The following is a 19,737-nucleotide window of genomic DNA, read 5'->3' as shown; positions in this document are numbered from 1 at the left end:
ACTTTTTTATCTTGCAAAACTGAAACTCTATACCCATTAAACACCAATTCCCCATTTTCCCTCCCTCCCCCATCAAGCCCCTGGTAACCACCATTCTACTTTCTGTTTCTGTGAACTTGACCACTTTAGATACCTTCTACAAGTGGAATCATTCAGTATTTGTCTCTCAGGTCTGGTTTATTTCTCTTAGCCTAATGTCCTCAAGGTTACTCTGTGTTGTAGCTTGTAACAGAATTTCCTTCCTTTTTAAGGCTAAGTCATATTCCATTGTATGGATAGACCAACATTCATCCTTTGTTGTTGTTTTTTTTTTAAATGTTCATTTATTTATTTTTGAGAGAGAGAGAGAGAGCACAATCAGGAGCAGGGGAGGGGCAGAGAGAGAGGGAGACAGAATTCCAAGCAGACTCTGCTCTCAGCACAGGGCCTGATGTGGGGCTCGAACCCACAAATCTCAAGATCGTGACCTGAGCCAAAACCAAGAGTCAGACGCTTAACCAACTGAGCCACCCAGGTGCCCCTATCCATTCATCTTTGGTGGACATTTAGATGACCTCAAACTCTGGGTGGAATTGTGGATAACACTGCAAAGAACATGGGTATGCAAATATCTCTTTGAGACCCTGCTTTCAATTCCTTTAAATATATATCCCAGAAGTAGGATTGCTGGATCATATGGTAGTTCTGTTTCTTATTGTTTGAGGACCCTCCAGACTGTTTTCCCTAGGGGGTGCACCATTTCACAATCCCACCAACAGTGGACATGGTTCCAGTTTCTCCATGTCCTTGCCAATGCTTGTTACCTTCTTTTTTTTTTTTTAAGAGTAGCCATCCTAATGGATGTGAGTAAACAGGATGTCTTTTTGTAAAACTATTATAATCTCTTCTCACTGCTCCCACAATGCTTCTATGGAGTCTGATTACGCGACTGACCCGGTATTTGGTCAAAGGAGGTTGTTTTCTCTGCGATCCTTGGAGACCCAGGCAAAGTTGGGCAGAGACCCCAGTGCTTTTGCCCTGCCGAGAGCTGTGCCCGGTGGCCTGTGGCTGGAGAGGTGCACACATGAGCTGCAAAGGCAGGCCAGATCTGCCACTATTTTTGCTTTGGCCCGAAAGATGCCACCCAGGAATAAAGGTACTCTCCGGGGGGGGGGGGGGGGGCACATCCCCTTATATGGCCCCTGTCACCCTTCTTTTTTTTTTTTTTTTTTTTAATTTTTTTTAACATTTATTTATTTTTGAGACAGAGAGAGACAGAGCATGAACGGGGGAGGGTCAGAGAGAGATGGAGACACAGAATCTGAAACAGGCTCCAGGCTCTGAGCGGTCAGCACACAGCCCGACGCGGGGCTCGAACTCACGGACTGTGAGATCGTGACCTGAGCCGAAGTCGGCCACTTAACCGACTGAGCCACCCAGGCGCCCCTCCTTAATGGCCACTCCCTGCTGTTATCTTCCTCCTGACATCTCTCTCAAGGTTACCCTGGGGGAAGAAATTGTTGACGAGTTCAAGGCCAGGGCTGTTTGGCTCTGTTGAACGAGCTTTGCGGGGTCTGGAGGCATGATTGAGGCCCAGACAAAGAGGCGGCCGGCACCGGGGTACAGCACAGCTTGAGGAGGACCCCACACTCGGGAAGCTGGATGGAAAGCTCCGGTGCTGGCCGGAAGAGAGAAACAAGAGAAAATTCCAGATGTGGGGCTTGCAGAAAGAACATAAGCCGACTGTTCGGTTGAGTGGGGCCAGTGGTGTTTCCAAAAGGGAGGCGATGTGTGCAGTGGTCAGCGCTTGACTTGTAAAGTGAGGTAAGGTTTGGGTTCAAACCCGACCGGCTCCACCGCTTACTAAATGTGTGGTCTTGGGCAAGTTGTGGAACTTCTTTGAGTCTCAGTTTCCTTATCCTTAAAATAGGATTCCTTAAACAACGGGGGGGCGGGGCGGGGGGCACCTGGCTGGCTCCATCAGTAGAGTATGCGGCTCTTGATCTCGGGGTTGGGAGTTTGAGCCCATGTTGGGTGTACAGATTACTTAAAAAGATAAAATAAAATGGGAAGGAAAATGCTACCTCAGTGAGTTGTTGTGAGATCAATGTCGTTTATCAAATAGCACCCTCTGTATGCCAGGGGCTTCGTCAAACACCCTCTAGCACACAACATATAATACAGGGCTCAAGAATGAAGGCTCTGGGGGTTGACGTTGGTTAAAAGCCCAAATCTACTACCCGTTAACTGTGGGAAGGCATTTTACCTCCCTGGGCCTCAGTCTACTCATCTTTAAAATGGGGATGAGGGGCGCCTGGGTGGCTCAGTCGGTTAAGCGTCCAATTTTGGCTCAGGTCATGATCTCGCAGTTCGTGGGTTCAAGCCCCACATCGGGCTCTGTGCTGACAGCTCAGAGCCTGGAGCCTGTTTCAGATTCTGTGTCTCCCTCTGTCTCTCTGACCCACCCCTGTTCATGCTCTGTCTCTCTCTGTCTCAAAAATCAATAAACGTTAAAAAATAAAATAAAATAAAATAAAATAAAATAAAATAAAATGGGGATGATAGGAGCGCCTGGGTGGCTCAGTCAGTTGAGCATCCAACTTTTGATTTTGGCTCAGGTCGTGATCTCACCATTCGTGAATTCAAGGCCCACGTCAAGCCCCTCGTGGGGCTCTGTGCCGACAGGGTGGAGCCTGCTTGGGATTCTCTTCTTCTCTCTGCGCCCCTCCCCTGCTCTCTCTCTCTCTCTCTCTCTCAAAATAAATAAAAAAACATTTTTTTTTTTTTTTTAATGGGGATGATAAGGGGAAATGAGAATGCCTGTCTCCCCAGGCTGACATAGGCGTGGGGGAGTGCTGGCCACTGAGGACAAGTGCTTTCATTTAACGTGCTCACAACATGCCTACTGTGTGCCGGCACTGCGCTGGGGACAGGCGATCAAGGATGAACTAGACACAACCCTGCCTTCCGGAACTTGGAAACTTTAAAGGACAAGACAGACAAGGAAACAGCTCATTTCAGTACAGACCCGGGGTGGGGAGTGTTGGCAGCCATGTTCTCCACAGAGGCAGAGTCTCGAAGCTGAACTTGCACAGCGCCCTTACGTAAAATCAAGAATTTCTGATCAAAGCGCAGTGGAGCTGATGGAGAGGGGGCATTGCTTCCAGCCCCCTTCTGATGCCACCAGTTTCTCTGGACTCCTGTCGGAGGCTTGGGCGTGGGAGGAGGCCTGCGTTTCTCTCTGTCCTTTCCGTCTTCCCCATATAAATCGGAGGGCTGTGATGGAGCATCTCAAGGCTCTGAAACCATCCTGGTGTCTCTCCCGCCCCGGAGAAGAGGTTCAATAGAACCCACGAATGGACAGATGTGTGGAGGATCGACATTCTGGAATGAAGACGCCATCAGACCATTGGACGGGTGTCTGGGGATCAGGAGACACGGCAGTTGTCTGTCCTGTCCAAAGGACCTCCCAAGAGACCCACCACTGATTGCGTGGTCCCTCGTTTTCCCTGGAATACTGTCCTGCCTCCCAACTGGTGGAGAGTGGGCAGGAGCAGGCATGTCGTCTGGGGACTACAGAGCGCCTTTCACCCACCCCCTTGGGGTCCAGCACGTGCCCGTTCCCTGCGGGTCACCGGGTCCCTGTGTTTTCAGGGTGACAGGCTCCTGACCACAGGAACAAACCAGAGAACTTTGTGTAAGCCTGACGCAGTGTCGGCGGCCGAGAGGGACTCTTGTTAACGCAGACAGAGGAGAAGAGAATAAGAACCGGGACGGGGGTCCTGGCTGAGCCTTAAGGGACGGGAGACTGTCCTGGGAGTGTCACTAACCCCAGTGGCTGAGCCAACCCTTCCCCCCCTCATTGAGAGGGAGGCTCCAGGACTCAGCCGCCTGGTTTCTCCTCCTCCACCAGGCCTGTCACCGTTTCCACACACAGCAGTGTCTGTGGGGGTGGAGGCTTTTTCCAGACATGTATTTAAGTGAGGAGAGAAAACAAGGCGAGTCGCCCAGGATTTGCCAAGTCAGTAGGCAGGAACACAACCCGGGAAGCCAAAAATAAGACACCGGTGAGGGTCACCCTGCTCTCCTGTGCTGCAGAACGTTTACGGCCCGTGAGGAACACTCTATAATCACACTTTTGTTTAAGGATAGCCCTTGATCCCAGGGCATCGGTCTCCTGGCTGGAAGGTAGCAGAGCCCTGATTGTGGGCAGTGAGTAATGGTGACTCAGGAAAATTCACAAGGACACAGGGAACACCCCCGAAGTCATCTGGGGACATGCCCTGGTTCCCCCTGCCGGTCAGGGAGCCAGGAGTTCTGGTCCCCATTGTAAAGGAGGAATTTCTAAAGTTTTCTCTGGAACTTTGGCAGAATTCTATGGGATCTTTCAGAGGAAGTATTAGACTTTGGGTGTTTTTCTGGGGGAAATTACTAAAAAATCTTCACCTTTACATCTGTGTATGAATTCTCTTTATTCTGATGGAGCATTTATTTCTGCGATGAACAGAACTCCGGAAAGCAAATTATGACAGTAGTAACGATCACCAACATTTATGTAGCTCTTAGGACATGCCAGGTACTGGTCTCTCTATGTATTTTTGTGTTTCATCATATCTGAGGCTCCATCGGTCTTCAGATGTACAATTATTTAATGTACCACTAAGGAATGCTGACAATTAGGGCGCCTGGTTGGCTCAGCCTGTGGAGCGTGCGACTCTTGATCTTGGGGTTGTGCGTCTGAGTGCTGAGGTTACTTAAAAATAAAATCTTAAAAAAAAAAAAAAAAGAATGCTGCCAATTAACCCATGGCATGTCATCGATTTTAAGACTCACGCTGATTCCAGAAATATTAAAAGAGGAATGTTAGAATCAACAAAATGTAGTAATTAATGCTCAGTTGTCATCCTTGCTTTATAGATGGGTAAACTGAGGAAGAGAGAGGTTGAGTAAGCCAATGTCAACTAGGAAGAATGTGGTAGAAATAGGATTTGAACCGAGTCAGGCTCATGACCGCTGTGCTATATTGTATCTGAGAAAGTAATATCTGTCTGTGGGCCGGATACAGGGAAGGACACACAAAGAGGGAAAGTTGGACCCCGCCCTCTGCTCCCTCTTCCACATCACCCCCCAGGGCCAGTGTTGATGTCCGTCTTAAAAACTTCTCCTAGATCTTGCTCCTCCTCTCACACCCAGCAGCTGACATCCTGGTTCTGTCCTTCCTCACCTCTCTCTTGCCCCTCCTTGGACTATTGCAGTAGCCCGTAAGCTGTCACCCTCCTCCAGTTCCCCCCACCCCCAGCACACACTGAGTCAGAGTCATCTTCCTAAAATGTGAATCAGATCTCGTCACTCTGTTCCCAAACCTCTGAGGGATCCAAATCCTGGTGAGCGTTTGTTCATTCACTCCTCTGTTTCAGCACCTACTCTGTTGGGCTGACCTTTAGTGAGCAAAGCCCGGTGTGGTCTGTGGCCATGATCTCACAGAGAAGCAAGATCCCTCAGTGGGCAGATACAGCCCACTGTGAAAATGCTTCATCGGGGATGTGCTGGGCCCTTAGCGGGGAGGCGGGGGGGGGTGCATCTGCTCTGGGGACTCAGGGGCCACTTCATAGAGGATGAGTGAGCATTCACCAGGCAAAGGATGTCAAGGATTCCCAGGGAGACAGAACAGCATGTGCAAAGGTCCAGAAGTCAGAGAGAAGTTGTCGCAGAGTATCAGATGAGGTATGTTCCCGATGAGCCTAGAAAGACAGGCTTCCGGGGGGGGGGGGCAGGCAGCTGGGCAACTTTGGCCCCCCTTTCTTTTTTTGGCCTCTACTCCCTTCTCTTCATTTCCCTACAACATCCCTCTGTAGTAGGTATCTGTTTCCCAAACAGACATCGTCCTCTTCACACATCCTCCACAGGTAGCAACCCTCCTCTCAGCAAACTCATCCTTCCGGCCCCTCCCCAGTGGAAACACCCCTGACCCTTCACCTAGCTCCCTGGGTTCTGAGCCGGGCAGGAGAAGCCTGACGAGCTGGTCTTGGGTTCAACTGGCAGGGGAGTGGGGGGTGGGGCTGGGGAGTTGGAGCATTTTTACAGAATTCGGTTGAGTACAAGCCTGTAAAGGCCTATAAAACCCTGCACAGGCTGAACTAGCCCCTACCTCTTTGACCCTCTCTTCCACTGGTCTCCCCTTGGCCGACAGCTTCAGCTACCCTGGTCTCCTGCCGTTCCTTCAATGTGCCCCCCACCCCCACATTCCTATCCCAGGCTCCTTGCACTGGTATACCTTTTGGCCTTCCTTATCTTCATTTCCATCAGATTTTGCTTGAATGCCATCTTCTCAGAGAGGTCCTCCAGAATACCCCGTTTAGAACTGCGACCTCGGGCCGCCTGGGCGGCTCAGTCGGTAGAATACGCAACTCTTGATCTCGGGGCTGTAAGTTTGAGCCCCATATTGAGTGTAGAGGTTACTTTAAAATCAAATCTTGGAGCACCTGGGTGGCTCAGTCGGCCAAAGCGTCCGTCCAACTTCGGCTCCGGTCATGTTCTCAGCGTTCATGAGTTCGAGTCCTGACTCGGGCTCTGTGCTCTCAGCGCACAGCCCGCTTTGGGTCCTCTGCGCCCCTCTCTCCCTGCCTCTCCCCTGCTTGCTCTCTCTCTCTCAAAAATAAATACACATTTTAAAAAAATGGTTAAAAATTTTTTTTAGATTGGGGCACCTGGGCGGCTCAGTCAGTTAAGCGTCCAGCTTCAGCTCGGGTCATGATCTCATGGCTCGTGGGTTCGAGCCCCGCGTCAGGCTCTGTGCTGGCAGCTCAGAGCCTGGAGCCTGCTTCGGATTCTGTACCTCCCTCTCTCTCTGCCCCTCCCCCACTCACACTCTGTCTGTCTCTCTCTCTCTCAAAAATAAACATTCAAAAAAAATTTTTTTCATCTTAAAAAAATAAATAAATAAAAACTGCAAAACTGCAACCTCATCTCACAGGCTTCCCTGCCTTTCTCTGGAGCACTCACCATCTTCAAGAGCTTGGATGACTCACTTATTTATTTGTTTACCGTCTGTCTCTCCCCACAAGACTGTGGGTTCCAGGAGGGCAGAGATTTGGGTCTGCCTGGTTCGCTCCAGATCCCCAGCACCTAGCACTGCGTCTGGCACGCAGTAGGCGCTCAATCAATATCCGTTGGTAGAATGAATGAATTCTGAGCTCTGGGTGTGTGCCAGACAGGCTCTGCCTCGGGTGCCAGGGAGGACAGAGGGCTGAAGGAACAAGGTCTCTGCCCCTCCGAGGGTGCCGGCCAGGCTGGTTCTGGCGGGCAGTGGGACAGGTCCCTGACAGCCAGGTGAGTCCTGGGTGAATCACCACTAATGAGATGGTGCGGGCCACGCCAAGCTGCTTCCCACACGGGCATCCGACAGGTCACTGCCTGTCGCCAGGAAACTCCCCAATAAGGATTGAAGCAGGACCCTGGGCTGGGGCTGCAGGAAGTGCCCGCCTCCCCTTCAGACCCCACCCATTCCTGAGGACTGAGTCGGCTCACCTGGGCTCCTTCACCCCTAGGCCTGGGCCAGATGCTAGTTTCTCAACCTTGCCTCCAAGATTTCGTTCCTAAAAGGAGTTTCGCTCCTTGCGTCCCACACCCCTCCTGGGCAGGGCCTGTGTGTCACTAGCCGCGTCTGGGTCACTGAGCCCGCAGAGGGAAGGCAGCTGGGCCTGGCTGGACGCCCCCCCACCCCCACCCCCAGGCAGCTAGGAAGAGTCAATCAATCAACTGACCAGAGTTTATGGAGTGTGTGGACAGGACAATGGGGGTTTTTAAAACCTGACCGGACAGCGTGAAGTGGTCTTCATGACCACACCCCACCTGTCCCATTGGAGCCTTGGGCCCGCCGGAGCGCCTGCCCGAGCCCAGGAAGGATGACCCGTCCCAGGGCAGGGCATCGATTTTCGTGAACCTCCATTTCCTCATCTGCAAAGTGGGGCACGGCCTCCTGCCCTGTGGGCGGCTGCAGGGCCAGGATGAGATCATGGGCAGACAGAGCGAGGAATGCAGGTGGGTAGCCAGGCCTCCGCCCCGTAGCCCAGAAGATGTGGCTGGTGTGGCAGATGTCTGGGGCGAAAGCTGGCCAGGCACCGTCCCAGAGAGAAGGCGGCCGGCCTGTCTTCTTCCCTTCCTCTCAGGTCAAGGCCCTTGAGGCCCCAGCAGGCCCTCCTGCCCCAAACCCCAAAGAGCCCCTGGCTGGGTTGCCTCCCCCCCAGTCCTCTGTGAGGTCCGAAATCCCTACCCTTATTCATTCATATCCCAGTAATGCACGTAGAGCTTTCAACAAATGTGTCCGTTGGTCAGTTATCAGATGTCCAAGGGGCACTGCTCGGCTGGCGGGCACGGTGCCTGGCGGATGGGTGCAAAGATGGGGAGGCCTGGCCCCCGTCTTGAGGGCACACAGCGCGGGCAGACACCCGCAGGGCTCCCACGCACGCACGTATCTATGCCGGGGGCCGCGAGCGCTCAGAGAAGGGAGTGGCCGGTGGGGTGAGGGTAGGCATGGGGCAGAGCCTCACAGAGGAGGGGTGGCCTGAGCCGGGCTGCCTTTGGACTTTGCTGACCCACAGTTGTCAGTTAACCCTCACAGCAGCCGTGTGATGCCTGCAGCACAGGCATCATCCCGCCCGTCTTATGGATGACAAAACCGAAGTCCAAAGAGGTGAAGTGACTTGCCCAAGGCCTCAGTGATTTTGAGTGGCAAGGGCTCATCTGGAACTCCAGGTCCCCGGCCCCGGTGCAGGGGTCTCTCATGCCCTGCCTGGAGTATCTTCCTCTCCTCCTGCATTCGCTTGCACGGCCAACACGACACGGGTATTACTTTGTGCTGGGAGCCGCCCGCAAGCTGGCGATTGAGAGGCAGCAAGAAGCAGCCTAGAGGAGAAAACACACACGTACACGGATGGTGAAACCTTTCGTTCAATTTCCCATTCGACCTGTTCACTGAGTACCTGTCGTGCACCAGGCAGTCCAGCAGGTGCTGGGGATATAGCAGTGAACAAAATAGGCCGAGAGTGCTGCCCTCATGGGGGTTTTCTTCTAGGAGGCCAGCAGATGATAATCAAGGAAGTGAGAGGTACTCCTGAAGGAACGTGACACAGGGTAAGGGAACGGAGTGGCCAGGGTGCTATTTTAGACAGCGTGGTCAGGGAAGGCCTTTCCAAAATAGGTCATATTTGCTGATGGTTGTTTTTTGAGATGACATGTGGGCAAGGGAGGCCTGTGGATAGCTGAGGAAATATACCAGGCAGAGAGCACAGCAAGTGCAAAGGCCCTGAGGCAGGAGTGTGCGTGGGGTGTTCAGAGGAACATTAGGGAGCTGAGTAGGGAAGGGAGGGAGCGATATGAGGCAAGGTCAGGGAGGTCATGGGAGTGGGGGAGGCACAGATCCTTAAAGGCCTTATAGGTCATTTAAGGTCTTTGCTCTTATCCCCAGTGAGATAGGAACCACTGGAGGGTTTTGAGCTGAGGATTGACCTGGTTTGGGCTAGGTTTTAAAAAGATCTCTCCGGCTGCTGGGGAGAGGAGACTGTAATGAGGCAAGAAGTGGGGGGGTGGGCAGGGAGACCATGCCAGGCTATTGAGATCACCCAGGCAGAGTTGGGTCATGTTGTAGGGGTAGAGTGGGGAGAAGTGGGCACATTGAGGACGTTCTGAAAGTAGCCCCAACAGCCTTTGCAGGCCGACTGGACATTAGGTATGAAAGCGAGGGTTCAAGAGGGATTCTGGCTCCAAGAGCAGGAGGGCAGTCTTGCCCAGGCTGTGTCTGGACAGAGGTGCCACATCCTTCGTCCGGAGCATGGCACGGAGCATGGCGCCGCCTGGGCTGGTGTCAGCGTTGGACAGTGCCGGGCCCTTCTTCCCTCCCTGCCTTGATTCATTTCAGAGGTTGTGAATGGGGTCCAGCAGCTTCCATGACCTTCCCATCTTGGGACCAACAACCTGCACGATGGGGTTAGGAAGCGCTTTATCCATAGGTATCAAGGGTCTTAAAACTTTTCATGCTCAAAAAAGATATAAAAATCAATAAGATAAATAAACAAGAAATAAAACTCTTCATGCTCTTTGACCCAGCGAGTTCCTTTCTAGAAAGTTCCCTCGGGGATGTCACTTGAAATGTTGGCAGCATTTGATCAAGACCTCCACTTAGATTGTTGTGCTGTCCTTAAAATCACGTGCCCTAAGACTTTCAATGGCAAAGGACAACACACCGGCTGCGATGTTAAGTGGATACAATACTGTGCATGAGACACATACACAAGGAAAGAAATAGACTGACAGTGATGATCTCTGAGCCACTGGATCTTGGACTGATGATTTTTAAAATTTTTTTAATGTTCATTTATTTTAGAGAGAGAGAGTAGGAGAGGGGCAGAGAGAGAGAGGGAGACACAGAATCAGAAACAGGCTCCAGGTTCTGAGCTGTCAGCACAGAGCCCGACGCGGGGCTCGAACCCACGAACCATGAGATCACGACCTGAGCTGAAGTCAGACGCTTAACCGACTGAGCCACCCAGGCGCCCCTGGACTGCTCTTTTCATTTTCTTCTTTATAATTTTTTCATATCGTATTAATGTTCTAAGATGGACATGCGTTGCCTTTATGATAATTCGATTAAAAAGCAGTATTTTAAAAAAGACGGAGAAAGGAAATGTGGGTTCCCAGAAGCTGAGGAAGCACAGCAGAGGCCAAGCTGGGAAAAGAGAACTGATCGACCCATCCCTTCGGGGGACAGCCAGGCGGTCCTGCTGTCCGGCAGCTGGCCCCTGGGCTCACCGCCTCCAGTGTGACTGCTTGGGGCTGGAGGAGAGAACACAGCCAGGTCCAGAGACCCCCCTCCCCTTTACTGCCCAGTCACCCCTGCCCCCCGCCACACACACACACACACACACACTCCTCCCTTGGGCCCCTGCAGGCCTCAGAATTTGCTCCTCCTTCTCCTCTGTTTCTATTACATCTCACCAGAGGCCGGATGCTTTTGTCCTGTGTGTGTCTCCCCTGACTGCCTATGAGCATCATAGGATCGGGTCATGATCCAGGGGTTCTCAGAGCGTGGTCTCCAGATGGCAAGAACCCATTAGAAAGGCAAATTCACGTGTCCCACCTCAGACCTACTGAATCTGAACCTCTGGAAGGGGTGCCCAGCAATCTATTTTAACAAGCCTTCCGAGGTTACAGTTTGAGAGCCACTGCCTTATGGTACAGCCCCACGGTGGCCCATGTTTTACATTGATTATTTCATTGTACAGATTGCCGTGATTCCCACTTACCAGAGAAACGCGTTAAGAGAGGGTAGGGGACCCGTCCAAGGTCACACAGACAGCCAGAGCCAGAGCTGGGAGTGCGAGCCCATGCTTTTCTTTTAACCTTTATGCTTTTCCGTTGCCTGGACGTCAGGCTCTCCTGTGAGGTCCAGCTTGGCATTGGGCATACAGAGTGCCATGGACACGGGGGTTGAACCGTGGTATCAGAGCCCTGGCTGCTCAGTTGGAAGACCAGACTGATTCGGCATGAGACCCAGGCAGTCCTGGTCCCCCTATGGGATAAGGGAGGCTGCTGTGCCTGCTGAGGGCCCCTCTGGTGATGACAGCCAGAGCCGGTCAGGGCGGATGAACACTGCAGAGGAAGGGCGCAGCGCCACCTGCTGGCCAGAAGGACACAATCCATGATGCTGGTGCATAGAGGCAGGGACCCACAGACACACATCTCAGGGACACCATGACAGGCATGCACGTGTCTCCTCCCACTGCACGTGGGCGTCCACATCCACACGTGGATGTCTGGGCCTGTGGGCACGTGGGGGCTCTCAGCCACACAGCCTGGCAGATAGCATTAAATTCACTCATTTACTCCCTCACCAAATGTTCATTGAGATCCGCCAAGCCCACCGTCGCTGCCCCTCAGGATCCTACGGGCTGGGCGATGGTCAAGAGACTAGAAACCACAAGGTGATGTAGATAAAGTCTGGGAGTGGTGCACCCAGTGGGGTCACGGAGGCAGCCCCTAACCCGTCTGGCCTGGGGCTGGGAGCAGGGAGGGCCTCTCTAGGCCATCCGTGGCCCCCTGGGACTTGCGTGAGCAGGAGACAGCTGGGTGAAGGAGGCTGTAGCTCATCAGGTCCAAGCTCAGAGAAGCGGGAGAGGAGAGCCAGGGCCCTCAGCACGGGGTCGTATACACCGGCCACAGAGGCTGGGCTCTGTCCTCCAGGTAGCGGGAAAGCGTGCAAAGTTGTCGGCAAGGGCGCTATGGCCAGATTCTGGGGCTGTATCATACTGATGTGTTTGTACTAAAGCTTAGGACCTGAGGGTGTCTCGGCTTCTCCTGGGGCCTGGCCTAGGATGTGACCTGTGCCTACGTACTATTTCTTCTTACTGCAGCACTGCCCCCAGACATGTCCGGGGCGGGGCGGGGGGAAGAGACACCCCCGTTCCCCAGAGAGAAGCCTGTGTCCAGTCTAGAAACGAGTGAAGCAAACAGCAGCCACTGTTAAGTCAGGCATCCGTGCGTGCCTGGTAGATGTCCTTCTTTCACTCCCTAGGCTCTCTGACACAGCACAGAGGGTATGGCCTCTTCCAGAATGTCGCTCCCTATGCCCACTGGGTACCCCCAATGCCTCTACTAGAGAGTGCCTCTCTGAGGGGTAGAACTAGAGGGACGAGTTTTGACAGGTGGCGCGTAGAGTGGGGAATCTAGAACCCAGAGGCAGGGTGTTTTGGTGAAAAGGCCTGTGGCATGGGGGAGGGGGTGGCTTCCGTGGGGAGAGAGCCTGGGCAGCTGAGCGAAAGGGGAGCAGCGTGAGGACGCCAAGGAGAAGTTGGCAGGTGGTGCCCAAGAGAAAATATTCCAGCTCCCCAGGAGCCTATCTGATGGCTGTGACTTTGTCAATGGCTGGTTCTCCACCAGCCTGGCCCTTGGCCTGGCCCCCTGCTCCCCGCCCCCACCGGCCTGCGGTTTTCCTCAGTAGAGAAGCAGTGGCAGCTTCCGAGAAACCCCACCAAGACTTTCCTGTCAGGGCAACTCCAAGTTCCTCTTACTGAGGAAGGGGAAGTGGTGGAGTTTCTCCTAAGGGGTTTCAGTTTCTTTCTAAGAAGCCGGAGTGTCCCAACTCCAGGGCGCTCGGCGGAGGCAGATGTTAAAGGGACAGAGCTTTGGCTCCGGGGGCTTTCCCACCTGGGTTCCAACCAAAGTGCATTTGTTGGGGCCTGGTATCGGAAGTTCCAGAAGAGGAAACCGAGGACGTGTGTTTCGCAGGCCCTTTCCCACGGCCCCGCCTTTCTTCCTCTCCAGGGACACAACCCCAAGCCCCCTCGCCGCTCCCACCGTCAGGCACAAACTGTGGCCTGCCTTCCCTCAGGGACACCAGGGTAGGAAACTTATTTCTTCAACCCTCGAAGCCAACTTCTTCTGAGCCCTGCCTCCTCGGGGCCCGGCCGGGCAACTGAAAATCCGGCCCAGATGAAGAACTGACTCCAGCTTAAGGCTGATGCCTGTCCAGGGGATGTGCCCATTTTGGAGGCCCCCCTGTTTCATAAGGACAAACTGCGGGAGCCCAGAGAACTGACAGCAGCCTTCTTACGAAGACGCCCTGGCTTGGGGGTGAAGTAAAAGCCCTTCGCATTATTCGAACAATAGCCACCATTGATAGGGAGCGCTTACTGTGTGCCAAGCGTTTTGCATGAATTTCCTCCTGTATTACCCACAATGACCCCCTGACGAAGACACAATCATGATCCCTGAAGTCGAGCCACCTGCCCAGCTCACAGCCCAGGAGCCCATTCTTCCCAGTAGACCTCTTCTCAGAAGGGGGGGTAGTGGGGGAGGAAGAGTAACAGACCCCCAGAGGAGCTGGCTGGGAAGGTCTGACCTCTGGTATCGCAAAGCTTCTCACCACAGCCTGAGCCTCTCTGAGAGGTCGAGAGCAAGCCGTCCAGTTAAAACTGCCTTCCCAGAGCCAACATGGCCGGGGCTGTCCCCAAGGTGGGAGGAACTCCCGTGGCCTCTTTTATTTTCCTCTCACGGGCATCGCTCTTTGCCAATACGTACGTTACGGGGACAGTGGGGGGATTCCCCCGAACCGTGATGCTCTTCCGTTCAAAAACATTTGCCTGGAGGGCCGCTGCGGCGTGACAAGGAAACACACAGCTGCTGGTGGCGGAAGGGCCTGACTCAAACGAAAGAGGACCCTCAGCGGGTGGCCAGGTTTCGTCGATAAAGATACCGGAGGCCCACTTAAATTTGATTTTCAGATAAACAACAACATTCGGGATATCCTGACACTAAAAAAAAAAAAAAAAAAAAAAAAAAAAAAAAAAAAAAAAAAAAAAAAAAATTGTTGTTTCTCTGAAATTCAAATTTAACTGGGCATCCTGTTTTGTGTCTAGCAACCCCAGACTCTCAGCACCTGGGGCAAAGCCTTCCCCAAGGTCCCAGCGGGGTGCTGTTGAGAGAGAGAGACACACAGCACAGCTGGGAGAGAAACACTGACCTGGGCGGAAAGCAAACCTGGGATTGTCAATGGTCAGAGAAGGGTGGAAAACACGCTGCTTACAGTGTGAGCGATCTCAAAATCTCCCTCTCAACCTAGGGCCGAGTGCTGCGTTCGAGATCCACAAAAATGCACGGGTGCTCCGGAAGAAGACTCTCTTTCCTCTGGGCCCCGCTTTTCTCATCTCCGTAATGGGGGGAGGTTTGGATGCCATGATGGCTAAGGATTTCCTAGCCCTTGGCTTTTCCAGCCCAGGGGAAATCTGCTGGAAGCAAGGGGAGGTGCCAGCTCGCCAAGGAACAAGTTTAAAGAGGAGGAAGATGCTTGGAAAAGGGCGGCCCTCTTACCCTACAGCCCCGGAAGGAGATTGGGGCATTGTGACTGGACATTGGGTGCCTGGGGGCTCCTCCTGGGTCGGGCACACCCAGTACCCACTGGACCTCCTTAGAAGGGGCCCTAGGGACCCCCACAGCTGCATCAATCGCTACGGCGCCCAGGACCAGCCAGCTTTTCAAACACCCACGGAGACACTTGAGCCACAGTGGGGCCGGTTACTAGCTCCCAAGCAAGAAGAGCATATTATAAAGACGAAACGATTAAATGTCTACAAAAGGTTAACTAGACAATTGCGACTCAGCTTCTATAGTTTATGCAGATGATACGTGACGTGGCCAGTGGGTGGATCTGAGTACTTCTGAGGGACGTGGCCTTTGACAGGAAGAATGCCCAGAGGCCTTTAAAGCCCCACAAAGGGCAGTCTCTGGGATGTGGTGACCACGCATTGCCTCCAGACCAGCAACGGTATTCCAGGATCTGATGGCAGCGTGGGGTGAACTTCAGCAGCCAGAATCTCTGGGCCTACAGGTGGTGGGCAGGTCTGGGAAGGGCCCCTCCGAAAGGACTGTCAGGGTCCCAAGTGGTCCCTGGAGAGGGGACTGGTGAGACTGTGCTGTGGCCTCAGGGCCAGGCTGCCGCTCCACGCAGGGCTGCAGCCTTGACGGGGAACTGGAGGCCATCTCTCGAGCCAGGTCCCGGGTGCACCTCGGGCCGGCAGGGCACTGGGATTACTTCTGGGCCTGCTGGAAAGGGGGGGTGCTACCGTGCGGCCAACAGCGGTGGACCTGAGCGGCTGCAGGCGCCCCAGTAATCCCCGTCAGCTCCACACCTCACAGCTATCACCAGGAGATAAGGGTCTTCGCTGCGGACGACGGACATGTTCTCCGTCTTCCGTAAACGTGTATCTCTGGGGGACTTGGTGTGTTGGTTTGTTAGGGCTGCCGTAATAGAGTACCACCGCCGGGTGGTTTAAACACCAGAAATGAATTTTCTTGCCGTCCTGCGGCTAGAATTTTCTTACCATCCACCCCTTAGAATGAGGTGTTAGCGGGGTTGGTTGGCTTCCCTCCATGCCCATCCGTGTCCTCATCGCATCGTTTTCTAAGGACACCACCAGTCGTATTGGATTGGGGCCCACCCATCTGACCTCATTTTACCTTAATTGCCTCTTTATTTATTTATTTTAAATTTTATTTTTTTATTTTGAGAGAGAGAGAGAGAAAGAGAAAAAGAGCATACGTGGGGGAAGGATAGAGAGAGAAGGAGAGACAGAATCCCAAGCAGGCTCCGCGCTGTCAGCACGGAGCCCCGACGTGAGGCTCGAACCCGCAAACCGTGAGATCATGACCTGTGCGGAAACTAAGAGTCGGATGCTTCACCGACTGAGCCACCCGGGCGCCCCAACACTTGGCGATTTTTAACCTACGATGGACGTGAAAACAGTGTGCTCAATGTGCTGACTCTGGAAATGGAGTTTGGAGACTCGTCCCAAGATCACAGCTCAGTGATGACCACCTTCCTCTAGAGATCCTGGGACCTCCTCTGCCTACCGGTTTTGATCAGGAGTAGTTTGAGGACAGCTTCCGGACGCGGCCCCCACTGGCCAGCGGGCTGGGAAGGGGTCAACGTCGTGACCAGATTCGAGGACTTCTTAGCAGGGTGGGCTGCTTTCTCTACCCGATGAAGGTCCGGCGATCTTTGCCCTTGAAGAACTGTCCTCTTTAAAAAACAAAGTTGCAAATTCTCTACCCAGAGCTGCTATTTATAGGATCATCCATGAATCTTTACAAAAAAAAAAAAAAAACAATAGAGAGACAAACTTTTAGCCTTTGTATTTTTCCGAAAGTAGCACATGTTTGTTTTTGAAAACACAGATGAAAAAGGAGAAAACAAAATTAACGAGTCAGACCTCCCAGAGATTACCACTGTTAACATTTCTCAATCTGTATCTATCCATGTGTCTTGATCTACACCTCCCTCTATGTTTGTATGGTTACATTTACTTTAAAGATAAGATTAAGTGGTACCATTTCATAACTTCTTATCAATTACTATACCATGATCGCTTCACCGGGCACAGAATTGTTCTCTCCGGCACCATTTCCTTTTCTTTTCTCTTCTTTTCTTTTTTTTTTTCTTTTCTTCTCTTCTCTTCTCTTTCTTTTCTTTTTCCTTTTCTCTTCTCTTCTCTTTTCTTTTCTTTTTTTCTTTTCTTTTCTTTCCTTTCCTTTCCTTTCCTCTCCTTTTCTTCTCTTCTCTTTTCTTTTTCCTTTCCTTTCCTTTCCTTTCCTTTCCTTTCGTTTCCTTCTCTTGTCTTTTCTTTTCAGAGAGAGAGCATGCAAGCAGCAGAGGGGGCAGAGGGAAAGAGAGAGAGGATCCCAAGCAGGCTCTGAGCTAAGCAGGGAGGCTCCCACGACCCTGGGACTATGACCAACCGGAAATCAAGAGTTGGACACTCAACCGACTGAACTACCCAGGTGCCCCTCCACCACCATTTGTGATGGAGGCACAGTATGAGAGTGGCATAAGCTACTCAATAAACTTCCTATTGCTGAATACTTGGGTTGTTTACCATTTGCATGTATTAAAGTTTATTTTTTCAAGCAACCTCTACACCCGACATGGGGCTTGAACTCACTACCCCAAGACCAAGAATCACATGCTCCTCCAACTGAACCAGCCAGGAGCCCCACCATTTTCATGACAGTAAATGAAGTGACAGCACCCTCACAGCTAAATCTTTGCCATGATTATTTACTAAGGATAAATTCCTAGAAGTGAAACTTCTGTGTTGAAGAGAAAGCACTATTTAAACATTTTGAACTTTTCTGGGGGGATATATTCATAAGGTTCAAATTTCAAAGGCATTTCCCCACCTCTGTTCTCGAGATATTTTGCATGTATATAAATTATACATATGTATATAGTATATGTGTATGTATATATACACACATAAGTATAAAATACAGGTGTATTCTCTATACACCTATAGAGAATACATAGGTATTCTCTATGTATAGAGAATTTTTCACAAATGGTACCATCCTCTATATACTATTTCGCACTTTGCATTTTTCACCTAACATATTATCTTGGAGGACTTCCCATGTCAGTACCTAAAGAGCTTCTTCAGGGTGTCTGGGTGGCTCAGTCAGGTAAGGGTCTGACTTGGGCTTAGGTCATCATCTCGCGGTCCGTGAGTTCAAGCCACGCTTCTGGCTCTGTGCTGATAGCTCAGAGCAGCCTGGGGCCTGCTTTGGATTCTGTGCGTCCCTCTATCTCTGCCCCTCCCCCCACTCACGCTCTGTCTCTCTCTCCCTCTCAAAAATAAATAAACATTAAATTTTTTTTTTTAAAAAAGGGGGCTTCTTCATTTCTTTTTAACAACCGAGTAGTATTTCATTGTAGGCATGTGCTATAATCGACTTAAATAGTCCCCTCTTGATGGACATATAGGTTGTTGTATTAATTATATATGGCTGTATAACAAATCACCCCAAAACATAGCGACAAAAGACAATAAAAATTTATTTTCTCTTAGGTTTTCTGTCGATCAGAACTTTGAGAAGGACTGAGCCGGATGGTTCTCACTTGGGGTCTTTCAGGAGGCCACGGTCAGGTGTTGGCTGGGGCTGCAGTCCTCTGAAGGAAGGTCCATTTCTGAAGTTACTCATGTAACCGGCAAAGTAGTTCCAGCTGAGGTCTGGCTGCCTCAGTTCCTCTAAGGATGGACCTTTCTAAGGAGCCGCTTAGCGCATCCTGGTGACATGGCAGCTGACTTTCGCAACGTGAGTCTGGCCAAGGAGCCAAGGTGGAAGCTGCGATGCCTTTTACAACCTAGCCTTGTGAAGTCACACCCTTTCACTGTATTCTATTGTATTCTGTTGGTTATGGCAACTACATAGGTTTGTCCAGGTTCCAGAGGAAATGGGATCAGTGCTTCCATCTTCAGAAAATATAATCTGCCATACACCATTTCCAGTATTTTGCTATTACAAAAAAAGTGTTGGTGAATACATTTTAAGGACCTTTGATATGGATTATCATATTCCCTCTAGCAAGTTGCACTAATTTGGCCTCCCACTAGTGGCGTTTGGGAAAGCCCATTTCTTCACATCCTTACGACTACATAGCTTATCTTTTAAAAATCTTTGCCAATTTGAGGGGCGCCTGGGTGGCACAGTCGGTTAAGCGTCCGACTTCAGCCAGGTCACGATCTCGCGGTCCGTGAGTTCAAGCCCCGCGTCAGGCTCTGGGCTGATGGCTCAGAGCCTGGAGCCTGTTTCCGATTCTGTGCCTCCCTCTCTCTCTGCCCCTCCCCAATTCATGCTCTGTCTCTCTCTGTCCCAAAAATAAATAAAAACGTTGAAAAAAAAAATCTTTGCCAATTTGATATGTAAGAAATGGTACCTCATTGTTGCAAAATATTCTTATTAAGAAACTGAAAGACCTAATTTTGAGCATCGCTATCTGTTGGGGCTGCCATAACAGCCTACCATGAACTGGGTTGCTTAAACAACCTAAGTTTATTTTCTCATAGTTCTGGAGCCTGCGAGTCTGTGATTAAGGTGTCAGCAGGGCTTGGTTTCTCTTGAGGCCCCCCTCCTTGACTTGCAGTCAACTTCTCTCTATGTCCTCCCTTGACTTATTCCCTGTGTATATCACCCCTGATGTCTCTTCCTTTTTTTATAAGTTCTATTGGATTGGGGCTCACTTTTTTAATTTTTTATTTATTTTTTAGAGACAGAGAGAGAGAGTGCATGCACGAGTGGGAGAGAGGGGCAGACGGACAGAGGGAGGGAGGGAGAGAGGAGAGAGAGGAGAGAGAGAGAGAGGGAGAGAGGGAGAGAGAGAGAGAATCTCAAGCGGGCTCCACACTTAGTGTGGAGCCCGGTGTGGGGCTTGAT

Source organism: Lynx canadensis, chromosome B2 (genome assembly GCF_007474595.2).
Source record: "Lynx canadensis isolate LIC74 chromosome B2, mLynCan4.pri.v2, whole genome shotgun sequence".
NCBI lineage: Eukaryota > Metazoa > Chordata > Mammalia > Carnivora > Felidae > Lynx > Lynx canadensis.
Note: the sequence above shows the minus strand (reverse complement) of the source record.